Raw genomic sequence first — 21,968 nt, 5'->3', positions numbered from 1 at the left:
GAGCCGCCTTGATCCAGATGCCACTGAAGGTCATCCACCAGGGCGACCAGCACTGTCTCCGTCCCATGGCCTGGGCGGAAGCCAGACTGGCAGGAGTCAAGGACAGAAGCGTCCTCCAGGAAACTCTGTAGCTGCAATGCCACTGCCCTCTCAATAAGTTTGCCCCAAAAGGGCAAATTCGAGACCGGCCGATAGTGTGCCAATTTGGCACGATCCGAAGACAGGCACGGAGCCTCAGGTTCGCTAACTGTATCTAATATGGCAGGGAAGTCGGAACGGAGCGATGCGATTTTATCCGCAAAGAAATTCGCAAAAGCCTCACAGCCAATTTCCAATTCATTAGAATTTGGTCTGCCCTGTGGCAGTGTTGTAAGAGTCCGAATTGTGTTGAACAGTTGTGCCGGGCGTGAAGTTGCAGACGCAATCTCCGCCACAAAGTATGTTTTCTTTGCGGCCTTGACTGCCATCTCATAGGACTTCATAAACTCTCTATAAGATGTTCGAATTGCTTCGTCTCGAGTACGCCGCCATTGCCTCTCTAGTCGTCTGAGTCCCCGTTTCAAGCGCCGCAACTCCTGGTTATACCAAGGTGTCGGCTTTGAACGAGGGCGCAGAGGACGCCTAGGTGCGATCTCATCGATGGCCCCGGCGAGCCTATCATTCCAAGACTCCACCAGGTCATCGAGGGAATCGCCAAGGGGCCAGGGATCCTGCAGAGCTGTCAGGAACTGTTCTGGGTCCATCAGGCTCCGCGGGCGAGCTAAAATGAGCTCGCCGCCCAAACGGGCTTGGGGTGGGACGTCCACATGAGCCTTGAGGGCATAGTGATCCGACCATGGCACTGCTATAGAAGCAAGATCGTTCACTAAAACTCCCGCCGCGAAGACCAAGTCTAACATGTGCCCCGCCTGGTGAGTGGGTGTCGTAACTACTTGGGAGAGTCCTAGTGTCGCCATGGAAGACACTAGGTCCATCGCCTGATTGGAGGTCACGTCATCGGCGTGGACATTGAAGTCACCCAGGATCAAAAGCCTCGGGTGCTCCAATGCCCATCCTGCTGTGGCCTCCATCAGGGATAGTAAGGCACTGGCCGGTGCGTTAGGCGGTCGGTACACCAGCCAGATCGCCAACCCCTCCCCGACATCCCACGCCAGACCGGCACATTCAATGCCCTTGATCTCCGGGGCCGGGAGACAGCCTGCAAAAAAGCCAAGTTGAGAATGGGGGGAACTACTCTCTACTATGAGCTCAGCTGGGACTCTCCTGAACAGTTAGGTTTAAACTGGACTGACCAAAATAGACGGCAAAGTGGCTGATCGAGTGGGGAGAACTTTTCCCACTGGTTCAGTTGGGGCTCTCTTAGCCAGTCCAGTTTTAAACCAGACTGCCCAAAACAGCCTGCAAAACAGCTATTCCTATGAGGAGAATTTCCACACTGGCGCAGCTGGAGCTCATTTGGATAGCTTGAAATGCCCAAGAAAGCCCAAACTAAGCCTGTGGGAAGAGTTCTCTTTGCAGGATCAGCTGCTTTGTGGGCTTTTTTTGGGTAGTCCAGTTTAAAAGGATAGCCTAAAACAGCCCTGTTTTTTGTGACTTTGCTGCTGCTTTTCACTCTGATTATTTTTCAATTAAAGTCTATTAGATCCCCATCCCCCAAAAATTGGGATTTCTGAAAAATTCTGCATTTGAATATTTTTCCAATATTGGGATCCTCTTTTTGGAATCCTAATGTGTGTGTTTGTGCGTGTCCAAGAGACCCACACTGAAAAATACAAAGAAAAAAATTTCACACCCCAACTATGGACCACTAAAAAGACAAATATGTGGATTAGATCAAATGAAATTAGATCAAACTTGAACTCTCCCTAGATGCTAAAATGACTAAAATTGAAGCTATTGTACTTTGGTTACATTATGAGAAGACAAGAGTCACTGGAAAAGACAATAATGCCAGATAAGGGAGAAGGCTACAGGAAAACAGGAAGACCCAACATGAGATGGATTGACTCAGTCAAGAAAGCCATGACCTTTGGTTTGCAAGATCTGAGCAAAGATGTTTATGACAGGAAGAGAGATGACAGATAATTTCTCTACTCTCTCTCCCCCCCGCCAAAAAAAAAAGGTGGGGGAGAAGGGATTGGCTTCTGACCTCCCCAGTCCAGAAGTAAGATGAGAAGCAGATGCCAGGCTCAATTAATCACCCTATAGAGCTTCTGAGACAAGCCTCTCTTCTTTCTAATGAATGGCTGAGGCTCCTCCCCCTCCTCATGCCCCAGGGAAGGAAAGAAAGAGCCAGAGCTTCTTTTGCCAGTCCCCACCATCAGGAGAGCTACAAAGAGTGCTTTTAAGAGTAGCAATGTTTTAGTGAAGGTATGAGCTTTTTGCCTTGCTACAGAAAGAGAGGGAGAGAGAGAGTGTGTTTGTTGAGCTTGTTATGGGTGTAACTGGGTTCCCCTCCTCTTTTTCACTGTACTCATGCCCTCCAGTCTTTCTCAATAGGAAAGTATGTGAACTATTTAGAAAAGAAATATCAAAATTAGGTTAAGAATGTGTTCCACCACAGGTTTACCCAACAAATTTTCTTAATTTTTCTTTCACATTTTCCTTTGATTGGGGGTCTTGAATTTAGACTTCCCAGTTAGTAAGCTGACACTGACCACTGTACATGGCTGTCTCTCTGTTCTTGTAACAGTTTTTTGGGGGGAAGTTTTTTTTTTAGTTGTAGTCATTTTTTCTGGGGAAAATTATGGTTTTGTAGACAAGTACATAGCCCTCAGTCTGTGCCATGGTGCCCTCACATGTTCTTGACTAGTGATGATGATATTGGTGATGATATTGGATTTATATCCCGCCCTCCACTCCGAAGAGTCTCAGAGCGGCTCACAATCTCCTTTACCTTCCTCCCCCACAACAGACACCCTGTGAGGTAGGTGGGGCTGGAGAGGGCTCTCACAGCAGCTGCCCTTTCAAGGACAACCTCTGCCAGAGCTATGGCTGACCCAAGGCCATTCCAGCAGGTGCAAGTGGAGGAGTGGGGAATCAAACCCGGTTCTCCCAGATAAGAGTCCTCACACTTAACCACTACACCAAACTGGCAACTTCTGTACAAAGCTCACAGTGTTCAGTTGCTTCATGTTCCTCAGGGTCTTGACCTCAAAGCATTGACCATGAGATATCTGTAATGAATGTCAATGAATCAAAAGTTGGTTTGCAACTTACAGATGTGTACACCTGAACAGCACATATGACTGGTACAGTACATATGAACATATATATGAACATATGAAGCTGCCTTCTACTGAATCAGACCTCCCTTAGTTCATCAAAGTCAGTAACGTCTACTCAGACTGGTAGCGGCTCTCCAGGGTTTCAAGCTGAGATTTTTCACACCTATTTGCCTGGACCCTTTTTTAGTTGGAGATGCTGGGGATTGAATCTGGGACCTTCTGCTTACCAAGCAGATGCTCTACAACTGAGCCATCGTCCCTCCCCTGGACGAGCACAAACCTTGTCTGCAGTTTTTGATGCAATAATTCATAGCAAGAGGTGACATTTATCAGAGACTGTAAAACAAAATATTGCAAGTGTGCTAATATTTTAAGCATGTTTTATTTTAAGTTAAAAAAATCTTCAACTGTGTGTCTGTGCTCTTTATAAAGTTTATATGTCCGCTACCTGGCATTACATTTTATGATACACATGGCCCGGCCCAACAAGGTCTCATTTATGTCAAATCCAGCCCTCATAACAAATGAGTTCAACACCCCTGGATTAAAGGGTTGGAACACTTTCCCTATGAGGAAAGTTTAAAGTGCTTGGATCTCTTTAGCTTGGAGAATGACTGAGGGGTGACATGATAGATTGCCCCCCCCCAGTCAGAATAAGGAAGCAAACACACAAGTTTGGGGTAATAAACAGGGCCATGTTATTAAACATATTTTAATCGGCATGGGGCAAACTAAACAACAGGACAAATCAAGGGTGCATAATACCCTACGTTGTCCTGTATGGGGAGAGCCACCCTGCACCCAGCATGAGTCATCCACAATGGCTAATATCGGACCAGCTGGGTCTGGGTTGCCCCTCCCCTGCACAGACCTCCCTACCCAGAAAAAGCCTTCCTAGGGGAGAGCACCCTGTGTGCTCAGGGGCAGGGCTGGGACTTATAAAGCCTCAGCAATCCTTGGATGGCCGGGAAGGCTCACTAGTCTCCCTTCCTTCCAGGGAGGCAAATGCGGCCCCCAGCCTTAACCACAATAGCGGCGTGGCTGGGTGGGGCCATATTATGCATGGGATAGAGAAGATAGAGAAAGAAACCATAGAATCATAGAATATTTTTTATTCTTTTCTCACAATACAAGAACTTGCAGACACTCAATGAAATTGCTGAGCAGTCGGGTTAGAATGGATACAAGAAAGTTCTTCTTCACCCAAAGTGTGATTAACGCATGGAAATCACTGCCACAAGAGGTGGTGGCAGCTACAAGCATAGATGACTTCAAGATGGGACTGGATAAACATATGAAGCAGAGATTCATCAGTGACTATTAGCCACAAGTTATAGTGGAAACTCTCTGGCGGAAGTGATGTTCTGTATTCTTGGTGCTTGGGGGAGGGCAACAGTAGGAGGGCTTCTAGTGTCCTGGCCCTACTGGTGGACCTCCTGATGGCACCTGGTTTTTTGACCACTGTGTGACAGAATGCTGGACTGGATGGACCATTGGCCTCATCCAACATGGCTTCTCTTATGTTCTTGTCTTCTGTCTGCAGCTCATGGCAGAATATATCCTTAAGGCTGGGCTGCCTACCATGATCAGATCTATTACCTAATTGACATTTTTAGGTGAAGATCTATTTCATAAGAGAAACGGCACACACAGAGCTCTGTTTAAGGCTAATTGCCCATGATAGCTGTCTGGTGTTATAAATCTTGCTGCAACCAGAGAAAGCATAACGTTCTAAAGTATAAAAATCTTTGATTTAATATATTTTGTATGCATCTTAATAATATATTTCATTTTTATGTATGTGATGTATTATCCTCTTGATAAAACGTCTGTGCTATCTGAATGATATGTGATCATTGTATGCATTATTTCATGGTATATGTGATTGCAGCACTGCTTCTAGAATTAAAGGTGTAAACTGTTGGTTAACACTCTCCAAGCAGCATTTGTTTGTTTCTTAGTTCTACAGATCCCTTGTATTCATTCTTTTATATTCCCATTGTTTTAGAATTTTAGAAACTACCTAAAAGGAGCACTTGATGAAGTGTCTTTTATTTTAATCTTACAATTGCAGCAAATTGCTATACTGTATATGCACAATCTACTTCCAGAAGCTAATCATTAATAATTGTTTAATTAATAATTAATATGTAGCAACAAGAAGAAGATGATGATGATATTGGATTTATATCCCGCCCTCCACTTCGAAGAGTCTCAGAGCAGTTCACAATCTCCTTTACCTTCCTCCCCCACAACAGACACCCTGTGAGGTGGGTGGGCTGAGAGGGCTCTCGCAGCAGCTGCTCTTTCAAGGACAACTTCTGCCAGAGCTATGGCTGACCCAAGGCCATTCCAGCAGGTGCAAGTGGAGGAGTGGGGAATCAAACCCGGTTCTCCCAGATAAGAGTCCGCACACTTAACCACTACACCAGACTGGCTCTTTGAAAGAAATGATGCTTGGAGAGTGTGAACCAACAATTTACACCTTTAATCCCAGATACAGCGCTGCAATTACATACACCATGGATTATTTGATTAATAATAATTATTTAATTAATCTCCCAGCCTGCCTGCTGGGGGATCACCTGTGGAGTGACAGGATACTAAGACACATGTGGGCACTGGCCATAGTCCCCCTGCCACTTATGGGAGCCCCCAAAAGGGGGAGGCATGCATGCAGGCCCAGCCTCCCTCCCAAAGAATTCAACTCAATGCCCAAACCAAAAAAGAGTGGGTAGAATGGCTTTACATATCCTCAATATATTCTCAATAAAAACACACTGGCATGTAAAATACAAAAAACGTTGGTTACAAAAGGTTACAAAGATGTAACAGAAAACAAACAAAAAAAAGAAATTAAAGAGAAAATGCTTTTTTTGAAAGAGAAAAAAAAATAAGAGGAATCAATGGCTATATCTCAAAAAATGAATTTCAGGCTGGGAAAAGATAACATAAGCTGTATGTACACAGTTTTTAAACAAAAAATAGTATTAACTGTTGCTGTCATCTAGTCTAAGTGACCTGATTTCAGACCAGATCCACTTGTTTAGCACACTGAAAATACAGCTTGCACTGTCATAGCTAGCAAATGTGACCATATGATTCATTTAGGGTGGATCTTCATGAATCTTCTTTGCACAGCTTGTTGTGAACCAGTGAAAATATACTGATTTCCTGCCCAAAGTTTTTTTTAACTTTAACTTTCAGTCTACTCATCTTTATTATTGCCGGCCAAGGTCCTATTAGGGAGAAAGCATGCAGAAGGAACAAAGAATCAGACCATTTTTTTTTTTTTGCATAAAAATTGGCCATGGCTTTATTAGAAACAGAACGAGGAGCATGGGCGGAGCACAGGACAGATCCAGAATTAAACAACCTGCCTGTTGCCCAATAAATCCCTCCTCCTGGTCCACCTCCTGGGGGAACAAAACCTGGACCAGAATAACTACATGGTTGGCAGATGCAATGCAAGGATTTGAAGATCGGATGTGATGGAGTGCAGCAGCATAGCATCTTTCTCAGCAGGTATGTCATTTTCTCCTAGATGAATCACTAGGATGAATCACAACAGGAGGACCGTGATTAAAAACTTGGGTGAAAATGGTATCTAGAAGAGAGGCCCAGTGCATTCCTCTGTGGCCTACCCAGGCTATTTCCAAGTGGTTGTAAAGGCCCAACGAGTTTCTCTAGCCAGAAAAAAGATGCATATCTTCCAGCCCAAAAAACAATGCTGTGCCCTATAATCCAGACCTTCCTTCACACACCTGTAGGGGCTAGAATCAAACATTACTTACCATTAGTTGGACTGAAAGCAAATATAAGTATGGTATACTACAGCATACCATCGCCCAATGGCTCTAATCTTATCTGGTGAGGGCCCAGCTTCAGAAGCCACAGTGGCTGCTCCTATGCAAAAAGAGTGGATGCTGTAATCAACTGAAAGCAAACCCATAGCCAACAGGCACTTACACAAAATGCTGGCAACTGAAATTGAGAAAGACAGGAGCTGTCAGCCTGGATAATGAAGGAATACTTGGTTTCAGGCCAAATATTAAGAACTTAAAAGGTCAAATAAATACATATTAGGAGCGGGGGAATATTAAATTCAATACACAAACAGCATAATTATTACAAATTATCAAAAACATGTTTTTGTTACAAATTAGGTCAAATTTGTTACAAATTAGTTTAAAACCAATTATTGCCCCAGTTCCATTTTTTGGGAAGCCATGGCTTAATTGTCTGACAAACTTACTAGAACTTACCTGTTTGTTTTACCTAACAAACCACAAACACACAAACTTAATCACAGTGGCTAGTCCTAATTAATCTATATTGATTATATGTATCTGAAAATCTAATTAGCCTCACCGAAACTATATATTTAAATATCACCACAACAGCCAGAGACTTGTCAATTTGTTTATATTGCTTGCCCTAGAGCTGAAAAAACTAGAGGCTACAGAGGTGACTAGCAACAATCTCTCCTCTTTTTTCTTTTCTTAAAAAAAAAAAAAAATTAGAAGGGCAGTGCACAACGAACAATGAAGATGCCATATGATCTGGTTCTAACCTGCAGCAGCTACAGCTAAAACAGCCCAGTCAGTAGCCTTCACAAATACAACAAAGCCAGTGGTTTATGTAGACACTAAATAACCCACAAGTCAAACAGCAACCAGCTCAAGCCTGGGGTGGGGTTTATAATAATAATAATAATTTTTATTTCTATCCCGCCCTCCCCACCTCAGCAGGCTCAGGGCGGCTAACAACATTTTATAAAAACATACAGTGGTTAAAAGCCTTTAAATTTAACAATATAAAACAGTAAACACTAACTTAACAACATTAAAACAATCTAGTAAGTACAATTTGCCTTAGAGGCTATTGCCTTTAGAGGCTATTTGCCTTACTGTCCTCCTTTCCTTTACTCTCCCCCCACCCTTGCTCTTTTAAAAATTCACACACAATGCAAGAAACCAGATCAGTGATCCAGATACAAACTTCCCCCTTCAATGAAGCCAAACTGACCATCATCAAGTAAGCCACTGACCAAACAAAGCTTGCAAATCAAAGACTACTGCACAATCCGCCCTGAGCCACTTCGGTGGGAAGGGCGGGATATAAGTCTAAATATAAATAAATAAAATAAATAAATAAATCCATGCTGCATGCTAGCCCACTAAACAGAGAAAACAGTTAAATAGAACTGGAAGAAAATGCATCCACTAGCATGCCCTCAGCATGAACACAGAATAGGCTGTAGCTCTAAAAACATCATACTAATTCTTAGCACTTGCAAAGTGGAGCTCCATGGGAACGTCCTTCTGTTCTTTGCTAAAAAGCGTGTGGTCACAACACCGGAACTTTCCTGTATTCACCAAGCTGAAGAGCACTGGAGAAAGCAAGAGGCACCTGGCTGTGGCTGTTTAAATGACCATGGGGAAAGCTGACATGGCACATGTAGTAGCGCTCCTGTCCAGGAATACCTCTTACCAGAAAGAGTGCAGTTACCCTTGTGATGTCACAAGGCATGGAGCCAGAGCACTGAATCTGCACAGCCAAGTGGAGCAGCTGCCTTCTTGCACTTGTCTGTCAGCCCAGACCACAAATTCATCCCTCAGTAAATCAGGTTTGCTAATTTTCACCATAACTATTCACAACTCTAAATAGGTAGGTAGCTAATAGTTTTATTGAATGTGGCCATTGGCCATTACAATATAAAATTATAGTATAAAAGTTTACATTCAAAAAATCATAGCTAAAAAGCAGATCTTCAGGTTAAAACTGTACACTTCTAAAATTACATAAGTACATCACTGGTATGTTCAAAATCATAATAGCTGTGCTGAACTATGGAGCTCAATATGGTGCGTTACTAGGAGCCACCTTGGATCTAACTTTTCTAGCTGCAAGTGCAAAAAGTGCTATCTTGCATGAGACCAAGGGGTTTGTGTCCAACAATAAAAAAAAAATCAATTTTTCGTTGTCAGGTAAGTTGTGTACTTGGCTTAAAATTCCAAAGAGGAATCTGCTTCTTAGGTCTGAATATAAAGGGCACACCATTATACAGTGAAAGAGATCTTCCACTGCAGTTCAGCATATGCATACACATTGTTCCTGTGGTTTTATTTATTTATTTATTACTTTAGATTTGTATCCCGCCCTCTCTGCAAGCAGACTCAGGGCAGCTAATAGTCAATTCAGACATCTGTAATTACAATTTTAACCAGTAAAATACGATTACATTTAAAACATTCCATTGTGCTGTACAACTTTGATGTAGGCATTTATTAGTATATCTTCCAGACAGCAGTTCAGTTTGAAAACAAAGTGCACTGAATGCAGCTCTTAAGTTATGTACTGCAATGTCTGATAAGTAAGAAGTTCTTGAGTGGTATTTTTTAATCCTGTGATACCATGGTGCAGATTTAGACTGGGTTATTAACATGTTGTCTAATAATGTGTCTTCATTATACTCCCATTGACACAAGTCCTGGGTGTTTGGGAAAGAACTAATTAAATCATTGGGCACAGTATATCATGAGATGTTGCTATAAAATTCAGCTCGAGTTTTGTCATTGTTTAGTAGATCGAAATAGCTGGCCTTACTAATTATTTATTTACTAATTATTTATTTCCAATTTCATTTATTTCTGTATTAATTTATATTTTATAGGTATTTTAGTCCTTTTGTTTAAAAAAAGTCTTGGCATTGTGGATCATTTTATATTGTATTTGGGTTGGCAGGTCTTTCCTGGCTGCTGGTAGGGATTACTTCTCTTGTGCATGCTTTATGTGTGGTGTGATGACATCACCTGGAAGTGATGTAGTTGCACCGGGCATGTCACACAGGGGATGCTGTAGTATTTTAGTAAAAACTCTATGGCACCATAGAGGTTTTTTTTACCAAAATGCTCGGGTGTCCCCCGCAAAATGTGCCTAGCGCAATCATGGCACTTCCAGGTGATGTTATCACACCAGGCACATCAGGTACAGATGGAGCTCTTCAGGGGCAGGGCTTCTCCACCAGCCAATCTTGTGCTGGCAGTTTGGAGGCCCTGAAACTGGAGGAATCCTGCCTCCAGTGGGAGGTTGGGAACCCTTTACTGTAAAAACATATGTTTTTATATGCCCCATCACACAGAGAATGTATATATAGGCATATGTATAAAGATATAAAAGTATGCCTATGCAAAATGCAGATCTATTGGTGCACAATTAACACTGAAAAAGGTGTACACTTTGTAATAATATGAAAACACAGAAAATGGTGTAAAAACAAAACACTGCTGGTTCAATTCACATGAGGCAGAAGTGAAATTGAAATGGGATTTGGGGAAAATTCAAAATTATCCATAGTCTAAATACATAGCCTGGTGTAAAGAATAGTGAAGTATTTCATTTATTTCTGTATGATAGCTATGTGGAACTGGTGGTAAGCTAGATTTATTTTTTGGGCTGAGAGAGCTGTGACTCACCCAAGGTTACCCAGATGGGTTTATGTGGAGGAGTGGTGAATCAAACCTGGTTCTACAGATTAGAGTCCCGCACTCTTAACCACTACCCCACGTCAATTCTCAACTTCACATAGGTGTAACTGTGGTAATGGCTCAAACAAGAATCTTTAAAGGTACAGTGGCCAGGAGCCTCTTGAAGTACATCTTTTTGGAATGATCAGAGAGTATTTGACTCTTGAACAGCTTTCCTGAGCTTGGCCTTCATGGTCCCTCTTGGGCCAAGCTCAGGAACCAAATGATTCTCTTGTGTATTCTTTCATAGACAAAGAGATTTTTCAGTTTCCATAGCAATCTACCCTACAGGCTGGGATGCAACTGATTTTTCTGAAAAAATTAAGGAGCTGGTTTTTATTACCAATTTCTCTCTAGCATTGGTCTGCCCCCAGGCTTCTGTTTCCCCAGTGCAAGCAACTGATTCCCCCACCAGTTGCTCCATGGGCACATCTTGATGTGGGGCTTCCTCCACTTCCCCTTGTAGCTTTGTGATCTGTCTTTTAAGGATGAAGAAACCACGAGGGGAACTGGAGGGAGCCCCACATCAAAATGTGCCTGAAGAACAACTGGTGATAAACCAATCACTTGCACCAATGGAAAACAGAAGCGTGGTAGTGGAGCAATGCTAGTGAGAAATTGGTATATATTTCTGTCTTCAAGGCAAGACTTCAGGTTATGCTCAGAGCTTAATATACTTATTTGGAATCAAGGACTATTCTAAATAATGGATCTTTTGCTATGCAAAATCATTAAGTTGAAATAAGTAAATTTGTGCAGGAGCGTGCATTGGAGTGGAACTGATTGGTTAATTGTTGCCTTGATAAAGGCTAAGCTTAAAACTACTCACTAGTTTTTGTAAAGTTTTGGGGAATTATGAAAAGCATTCATATCTGAGTCATTCAAATCCCCCTCACTTGGCTTCAATAATGTCATTATGACTGGTAAAAAGCTTTCTTGTTCTCCCACATCACTAATTCATGAAGGAAGCAGAACTAAGGTACAAAACAGTGAAGAAGAAAAGGGCAATTATTTGTCCAAAGTATTTTGAGAGGAAACTCTAGTTTCAGCCCCAAAACTGAAGGTGGAGAATATTCAGCACATGCCTTTCTTAGTTTATCACTTTTCTGTCTTTTATAATTATATTCATGATTGAAATATGTAGTAAAATTTTGGAAATAGTGAGTTTGAGGGAGGAAAAAATAGCAAAATGAAATACTGAGAAATATTAGCCCTTAGCTAGGAAATATCAAAAAAAGGAAAAGTGCCCCATATGTCTATACAAGGATAAAAAGACAGCCCAAAGAGTGGCTGATATATCTGATTAAGATCTCATGGAAAACAGCATAGACAGTGAGACAAATAATAAAATATTCAGAGGCAAGAAGCATAAGCAAATGATTTCTATTTATTGCAACGAGACTACTACACAAAGTCAGAAGAACTCCGGCATATACAATGAAGCAATTAGATGCTGACAAATTTATTCTTACCATTTGCAAACATAATGGAAAAGTTATTTCTGAAACCAATCTCTTGTGTTGCATTTTACTCTTCTCTGCATTGGAGAACATATACATATCAATTATATTTTAGGATATTCATCAATACAGCAATGCCCTTAAACCTCGAGGTGGAAATTGAGAAACTGATAGAATCTAAACAATTTCATCAGGTGCTGTGTAAGAACTTTGGTGTTTATTTATTTATTTCACTGGCATGATCTCTCCTAAGCTTTCTGGGAAGGCAGTAGATCTTAAATCAGGCAGCCACTTCTTCTTTTTTTACAAAGTGCAATACTACCCACAACTTTGAAATCCAAAGTATGAATAGATGCTACTCCACAGCATATTTCAATATATTTGTCAGTCCTCTGGTTTTGCTAATGTTATTTTGCCTATAATTTACCACACGGAGAAGAAGAATAAGGCAGGACAGGAAAGATGTACTGTTATTCCTGTTCAGACATGCCACCAGCCTCCAGTATATATTTAATTCATACCACCTGAACCACAGGTTAGCCACTCATATGGAAGTTATGTTAAGCTGGCCACAGATGGTTGCTGCCATATAGTTACCTGGCCAGTGCATGAAGTTGTGGCCAACTATCCAGACTGACTGGAGGGTCTCTGCAGCAACTAAAAAGACAGAATGTTAGTGGAGGAGCCTGAGCAAAGGAGGGAAGATACTAGACCTGCTTTCCTTCCTGCTGCAGTTAGAGGGGAATTGGTTGATTGAAAAGGACTGCAGTCTGCTATGACCACAAATACAGGAAAGGCCAGTGGAAGCCCAAAACAACCTTTGCAGTTGTATTCAAATTTACAATGGGACCACTGGCATTTCCCCTGGTTATATTTCCAGCACACCCCATGGACCACCTTTCACCTAAGCCCTCCTTTTGTTACCTTGGTTGGATAGGCCTGCCCTTGATGTGAGGCCTGATGATCAACAGCCTCAGATCTCATCTGGCCTCTTTGCTGTGCCTGTTTGTTCATCATAAACGATAGTGGGAGAGTCACTTTCTAATACCTGGGCCCTACATACTGTATATTTCCAAGGTGGTTGGGGAAGGGCCACCCACACTCCATGTAGGTGGATCAGATCACACCCATGAGGACAGTATACCCCACCATTCAGTTATGAAAGGGGCAGTCCACTGCCCCCTTTCTGTCCTTGGGGGGATAGTCTAGGGAGCACACCTGCCTTCCTTGGTCTCAGGGCAGGAGCCTGAGCACATCATGTGTAGCCAAGGAAAAATAAAACTGGTGGAAGCTGCTGGCCAAATCTGGAGCCAAGGTAGACCTGCCCAGCAAAACCAGTCATGGTTAGGCTGCCTAGCACAGCCCACTCCTTTTCAATATATTAGCATATTTAGTATTATGATTATGGCATAGATAAATTATTTAGATAAACTGTGTAAATCCATGCTGTGGACTAGTGTCTTTATTTGGGGGATGCCTAGGCAAACAGATTTTGGAAATGGTACCTATATAGAAATTCCAGAAAAAACAATAATCATACCCTTTCTAAAATAACAAAACAAAAATAAAACAAAATATTTTGAAATGCATACTCCTGATACTGTTCACATTCAAGTGAGATTACTGAAATATAATGAGATTATTGAAATATATGGAGCTGCCTTTGAAAACTGTTCAGCCTGGAACACATAATTGTCAGTGGCTGGATACAGGGATTGTATCACCTCTTTTCTGAAAGATCAACATAGACTTCTCATTCAAAGTCCTGGTTTTTAATTGTAAGACCCTAAGTGGCTTGGGAACTGGCACTTGAAAGATTCCTCCCTTATTATCCAGCCTGCCCGCCCACTGAAATCTTCTCCTGAAGCTCTGTACCCAGTAGATGGCATCCAGAAACAGGATTTCTGAGAAGGTGGCACCTTGCTTTTGGATTGTCTTTCCTGTTGAGGCTTGCCTGGTGCCTACCTTACTTTCTTTTATGTACCAGACAATATATTTCTCTTCGTACAGGCATTTAAATAACAGGTTTTAAGGGTTGTTTTATGGTCTGCTCCTAGCTTAAGGCCTTTTCTATTACTATTGCTTTAGATTTGTTCAACTTATTTTATATGTATTTATATCCTGGATCATTAAAAAGGCTTGGCTTGTTTTTATTGGCGTATGATTTTGACATATATTTTACTGGGTTGACTATTTTTATGGATTTGTCTTATTGCACTAATTGGTTTTGTTTTATTGTTGTAAGCTGCCTTGTCTTTGTGCCTCTTTTTAATGTTTACTGTACTTGGCCCCAATGCAGGATGGTGGCCTAGCATGGTGAAAGGGAGGGCCATGGGGACATGACTGACTCACATGGAGTTGCTACAGGGATAGCTTCAGTTGGAGGGGTGGAAAATATCTAGTGGGGCCAAATGACCCCATGGGACAGAAAGAAGAGGATGGCCATCTGATTTTTTTGTTTTGGTCACATATCCATCTTAAAAACAGTATCATCCACCTTAGTTTCTAATGTAGTCACCTTTTGCATTATTTTCTGGGTTTGTTGTGTGTTCTCCTGCAATTGTCTATTGAAATCATCCATTTTAACACTTAGGCCAGCAACTTGATCAGTTAACTTTGTCAAAGCAGTTTGCATCTGACTGAGGTTTGCTGTTAGTGATGTCTCCAAGACATTTTTTGCTTCAGACCTTAAACATAAGAAGAGAAGTCTAGCCACATATGTAAAAGATTATCTGAATTTATGTGGTTAATTTATGTGGTTGAAGATTGCAGATTGTTATTGCCTCTCCAGTCGGAATAACGAGACAGACACAGGAATGGATTAAAGGGCCACTTTATTTAACTAAACTCAAGGGCAAAAACAGTGGGGACAAGTCAAGCCAGGGGTCAGTACCAGACCACTTCCTTAACCCAGAACTGGGCGAGCCTCGAGTCCCAGGTGTAAGCCAACCCAACAGCTCATACCTGGCTGGCCAGGCCACGAGATCCCATTCACCTGAGCTCCACCGTCCCCCAAGTCATGCAGTCTGTGATGTGGACACTCTCCAAGTGATGGGATCCCAAGGCTCCCTGGAGCCAACCTTGGGCTGTACAGCTTAACAGTCACCCCAGGGAGGCCATGCACCCCAATGGTGCAGTGCCACGGGAGCTCACCAGTACCCCATACAACATGTTCCCAACAGTAAACAGCCAGTGACCAACCTATTTAACAGCACCACCCAAGCCAATTGCCAGCACCTATCACTAACAGTGCAAGGTAGGCGAAAACACTCCCAAACCGGCCAATATATTTGGAGGTGAAAAATTCCTACCTGGCCCCCAACAAGGTGACCAGCCTATTGCCTACACTGCATGACGGGCAGGCGGGCGGGCCGAGAGCGGCTTTCAAACTGTGACACCGGGGCCGGCCTTATAAGGCTGCCCACGCCCCCAATCAGCTCCGGAAGAGGCAATGGATGGCTTCGGAAGAGGCCATCCTTCCGGGGAGGCAATGGACGGCCCCCAGCCTATAGCGGCCGATCAGCCACTCGGCAGGGTGGGGGCCGAATTTGTGGAAATCCCAAAAGAGGGAAAGAAAATTCTGCTATTGAACATATATGTTCCAAATCACCAACAGGAAAAAATCTTTGAGATGCTATACCAAAAGATTCAAGAATATGACTATCCAGACCACTGTTTGCTGTGGGATTTTAATGCTGTATTTGATAAAGACTTAGATAAGAAATTTACTAAAGTTGAGAAAAAACTAGGACCTCAACTATTTTGGAAATTTTTGAAAATGGTAGATGAACTAAATTTAATCATTGTTAGGCATACAAGGAATCCAACTACAAGAGATTACACTTTCTACTCCCAAAGAGAGAACTGGGTGGGACCAAGTTAACCTGAAACTCCTTCTCTATACAACTGAAGCTTGTGGGGATCTCAAGAGGAACATCAACTTAGCTGTGGGACAAAAGGACAACTCAGATGCCACTTTAACCCTGTCCTCTTTCAGCTCCAGGACACCTTCTGCCCAGAAGTCCTGCTTCTAAATCTGACTCTTGCTGTGGCAAGCCAGTGCTCCGTCAGAAATTGTTATTTAATTGATTTTTGTAAAATGTTTTTTTAAAATAGTTTGCTGTGCACTTGAGGACCTGGGAGTGCCAAAGCACTGAAAATTAAGCTATATTATTTGGAAGAAATAACTGAGATTTCAACATATTTAAGGCTGCATTAGTACACTGTTGAATTTTGTGCAATTTGTACTACAGCCACTATTTGAGAGTGGGTTTTCCCTGTGTGGACATACCATTCAATTACAAATGATTGCTTTATTGATAGTGCCCTGTGTTGATGTTGCCCTGCGTTGATGTTGCCAAGCTATTCACACCCTCAATACTTTATTCATTGCATTCTGCTCAAATGATGTACTTATTTTCCCAGAGAGCATTTTTCTATTTAAATTTTTATTTCTCTTCTCTATTTGAATTGATGTAATAACAAGATCAGTTTTCTGGAACAAAATGATGTAATAACTAAATTATTTGTGAAGATATTTTCTTTTTGGTATTCAATATTGAAAACAAAGACCAGGAACTGGAGAAAAGGTTTTCTAAAAGGAAATGAATGTTACATTTCAAAGAAAATTCAAAATTTCCAGCCACTACATTGCCATTGTATTATTTTCCCAAGCCAAAGTGCCATTTCCGCCTATAAATCCTTTGTTTTATTTTGTCAAACACAGTGTCAAACATTAATAATTGCTATAATTATAAGGTAACACTGAAGTGACCACATTGTTTAGCCCTGTGAAAAGCTAATATTGTGAGGTTGCCCAGAAATCTAAGCAATAAGCCAACCCTACCAAATTATGCTAGTTACGCAAAGGGTTTTTACTGAACAATGAGGGATGGTCAATTGAACTGTCAGATGGAGACAGTATGTTGTTCCAACAGAAATGACTTGCATAAAAATTAGAATACAGAGTGATGCCTCAGCTATGAATATGTTTACTGAGAGGTTCAATTTAAAAATCTATATTAGCAAATCAACCTGATCAGCAAAGGAGTAGAAAGATTGCTCCTCTGATACAGTCCCATGACTTCAGTGGGATAATATTGAAATGAATTCAAGCTTTCTGTTTGTCTTAGTTCTGGGTGAGTCAGCAAGTGACCAGTGAAAAGGAATGGAGAGTGAAACTGGCAACAGCTTTTCAGAATGCTGTTATAGCTCCATGTCTTTCCTTTTCATTGTACATCTCAGGTTTAGTTTTGGAGAATGAAAGTATAGCTCCTTTACTATAGAATACTGTTGGTGTGAGTCTAGCATTTGTCCAAACTTTATACAAGTAAAATATCTATTGTGTATGTGTGTGTATATATATATTTATATACATACATTTATTCTCCATCCAAAGAGTAGTCAGTACTGAAACAAAACATTATAAGAAGACTAGTTTTTTCATCAGCACATTGAATTCCATAACTGGGTGCTGCTACCTTCAAATGTAGAAGGCTTTGCAAGTATTTTGTCTACTAGTCTACTGCCACCAAAAAGACTACTGAGTTGTGTGCTCAAACCCTGAGAAAAACTGTAAGATTTCTAAGGGCTGAACAACCAGGAGTCATATGATGAAGTCTCCATAAAGAATAGATGGATGCTGTCTCTCTGACAACATGATTAAGCCCAGCATCATCTCCACCATTTTCTTTTATTTTTAAGCTTAATCGGAGAAATAGTAATGCTGGTCTTGAAGTTTATTATATACTGGGTTCAATGGTAAGGATGAGGATGTCAATCATAGTGATCAGCTCCTTTTGCTGTGTCGCACCCCGGGCGCCCCTCTCGGTCTCCCGGTGCTGCTGTCGCCCCTCTATCCCGGGCGACCCCCCTCAGGCACTCTGTGGGTGTTCCCCAGAGGTCTCAGAAGCAGGGGTGGGAGCCAGGTTACTTCACCACAGGCCCCCGTTCCCCTCCTGGCTGTGCAGCGGCTCCTGTCACTCTCTTGCGCGAGGCAGCCTCAATAAGCACCGGCCAGCTTCCTCTCTGACCTCCTGCCTTCCTCCCTTTTATCCTCCCGTCCCAGTCCTCCCCTTTCCTGCATTCCGCCCCTCCCTGGCTCCTCCCCCCTTCAAAGCCCCAGACGCCCAGGAGAGGCGTGCCGGGGCTGGGCTGCCTGGGTGTGCCTCAGGCGTCCTAGACCTCTGCAGCGTGCTGGGGTGTGGCGTCTCTCGCCGCCATGGGTCAGGCGGCTCTCCTCCTCTTTACCTGGCACTGGGCTTGGCTTCTCCCTTCTGCTCCCCGACGTCTCACTCCGGCCAGGCTCCTCAGACCCGGAGACGAGCATGTTGGCTGTGGGGTGTTGCTCGGGCGGCTGTCGGTGCTCCATAAGCCCAGGTGAGTGGTAGGGCTGCTGCGGAGGCTTGGGAAGGTGTGGGAGGCTCTTGGGGCAGCAACAGGGGGCGGGAATGGCTGGCGGGCATCGGGGGGTCCCCCTCGCGCAGTCCTCACCCGGGCTGGGCGGGACATGTTGTAATTCCAGCAAAAATTAATTTGCAAAACACAGGCATCAGCCTGGTTATATACACTCAAACTCCACACATTCCCCAAATTATTGGAAGGTTTAAACTGACCTCAGGCACCTTATTGGCTGTCTGTGGCAGCCTGTCCGATCAGCCTGCAGATTCTACAATCCTAGTGGTCTGTTGTTCTATTGTTTTGGAGAATATGTCCAGGCATGTCCCCCACCCCACCCCGGTCAGTTGCTATTCAGCAAGGTATAAGAAACAAGCCCAGATATAACAAAGTTATAGAAACTGGGGGATCCCCTGCCCTAGGGTTGCCAAGTCCAAGTCAAGAAATATCTGGGGACTTTGGGGGTGGAGCCAGGAGACTGTGGGGGTGGAGCCAGGAGACTTTGGGGGTGGAGTCCTTTTAAATGACTTCCCTACGTTAGAAATAATGAAGGATGAGGGGACCTTCTTTTGGGGCTGATAGAATTGGACCCCCTGGTCCAACCATTTTGAAACATGGAGAGCATTTTGAGGATAGTCATCATATGCTATGCTGAAAGTTGGTGCCTCTAGCTCAATACACAGCCTCTCCATAGCCCCAGATACCCCCAGATCAATTCTCCATTATACTCTATAGGAATCCATCTCCATAGGGAATAATGAAGCACCCAGAGGACATTTCCCCCCCCCCTCCTACCCCGTTTCTGATTACTCTAAAGCGGGGAAGGGCCTACTCCCACCTGGGGATTGGCATCTCTACTCATGAGGTGCTGAACTTCCAACTTCTTCAAAGTAACACAGAGCAACCAAAGGTTCAAGTTTACCTTTCCTATGCAAACAACCTCTAAAAGGATCGTGCAACTAACAGAGGGTCTGGGCTGCCACTGGGAGCAGCTATGTTGTTCTGCCTCCACCCACATTCAGCCTTAAAGACACAGACACACCATCCCAAGAGGAAGCCTTTCCAAGTGGAGTCTGAAGCCTCTGGAGGTGAAAAGGCACATGGTGGCTGTGGGGGCGAGGCTTTCCCCCATCAGCCAGCTGACTGGGAGCAGGAAGGAGCCTGGGAAAGTGGGAGAATCCCTGCTGGAACCTGGGGATTGGCAACACTATACTATAATTCAGCTGGTGGCAGTGTTGGTGAGATGGGTAGGCCTTATGTTGTACCTTCACTAGACCCTGGAATATTCAAAAAGCATTATAGACACCAATATTTGCACTGCATTCCACAGGAGTCCTTATGCTCACTGTACTGCTGCAATTTCCAGAACCTGAAAAAAGACATAGCAACAGCACGTCTTGTGGCTATTCCTGTGGATCTATAATCAGTCTGTGGATCTATAACAGTCCAGAAAGTGCAACATAATTGGTGTGCATTCCAATAAACCAGAGGAGTAGGGCTCTGTGGCCATAATTTAAGTGGGCAAGATTTCAGTGGGCAGGATTTAATAATGTTTTTAGCTTTAATGCTGAAACCAACAGAAATTTGAAATGCTTAAATGTACCTGACCTGAGTTTTTCAGTCTGATCAAGGGGCAAAATTACCTTTAAAATGATATTTAAAATGTACTTCAAAATTTTATACTATGCATATCTCTTCCTTTCTTCCTGATAATTTTAGTATGGTTGGGACTGCCTTTTAAAATCACTAATTAATTTGGATTAAAAAGATGAAATAGAAGTAAGAAAATGAAGGCTCTCCTACAACAAGTAGGAGGCACAGTGTTGTTATTGGACTTTTGTTGGTTAGCTGTAAAACAGAGGACAGGATTGTACTCAAGGGTCCTCATTTAGAAATAGCATTACTTTACTGGATTTACTGCATCAAAATAAACTGAGATCCTGTTTGTCCTTTAACATTTTTATTGCCTTGTTAACAGTGGTAGTTTCAGCTTTTGAACTGACAAGTTATGCAGCGCAGAAGGCCATATTACTGACTAGCAATAACTTGATTTCAAAACAATTAGATTGTAATAAGAAAATGATAGTTACATACTTATGGGCAGTGTTACCTCTAAGCTGAGTTACTGTGAGCTAGCTCAGTTTTTTAGCCTCCGGTTCACATATTTTTGTCTTAGCTCAGGAAGGATGGCTCCAGAGCAAACTAATTTATGCAGCAGCCAAATTGCTCTCTCACAATTTTAATTAGGGTTGCCAAGTCCAATTCAAGAAATATCTGGGGACTTTGGGGGTGGAGCCATAAGCAAAGTTGTGACAAGCACAACTGAACTCCAAAGGGAGTTCTGGCCATCACATTCAAAGGAACCGCACACCTTTTAAATGCCTTCCCTACATTAGAAATAATGGAAGGATAGGGGGACCTTCTTTTGGGGCTCATAGAATTGTCCCCCCGTCCAATCTTTCTGAAACATTGAGAGCATTTTGAGGAGAGTCAGATGCTATGCTGAAAATTTGGTGCCTCTACCTCAAAAAACAGCCCCTCCAGATACCCCCAGATCAATTCTCCATTATACCCTATGAGAATTGATCTCCATAGGGAATAATGAAGTGCCCAGCAGACATTTCCCTCCCCCTCTCCTGTTCCTGATGACTCTGAAGCGGGAGATTGGCATATCTACTCATGAGTTGCCAACTTCATCAAAGTAACACAGAGCAACCAAAGGTTCAAGCTTACCTTTCCTATGCAAAGGACCTCTGAAAAGATTGTGCAACCAACGGAGGGACTGGGCTGCTTTCACAGCCACTGGGAGCAGCCATGTTCTTCTTCCTACTCCACCCCACCCCCATTCAGCCTTAAAGACACAGATACACCCAAGAGGAAGCCTTTTCAAGTGAAATCCGAAGCCGCTGGAGGTGGAAAGGCACATGGTGGCTGTGGGGGCGGGGCTTCCCCCCACCGGCCAGCTGACTGGGAGCGGGAAGGAGCCTGGGAAAGCAGGAGAACCCCCACTGGACCTGGGGTATGGCAAACCTAATGTTAATGCCAGTAACTCATAAAGCAGAATTTTTGCTCACAAGACTCCACAGCTTAGAGGGAGCATTGCTAATGAACATTTCATCATTTTGAGAGAGAAAAACCCATGTAATGGACATAAGTTCTTGCATTTAATTTTTTTAAAATGTTCACTGTTAATTTATTGTTGTATTTATTCAGCATATAGGAAGACTGGGAGAATTGCCAATGAAATATGAAAGGAAAAATGTTTCAGTAATTGATTCTTTGATTTAGTGAACTGTTTGATAACTCCTGGGGAGACTTACTGAGCTCTGGAAATAGAACAGTGAAAGGAAGTCTAG

Source organism: Heteronotia binoei, chromosome 3 (genome assembly GCF_032191835.1).
Source record: "Heteronotia binoei isolate CCM8104 ecotype False Entrance Well chromosome 3, APGP_CSIRO_Hbin_v1, whole genome shotgun sequence".
Taxonomy (NCBI): domain Eukaryota; kingdom Metazoa; phylum Chordata; class Lepidosauria; order Squamata; family Gekkonidae; genus Heteronotia; species Heteronotia binoei.
Note: the sequence above shows the minus strand (reverse complement) of the source record.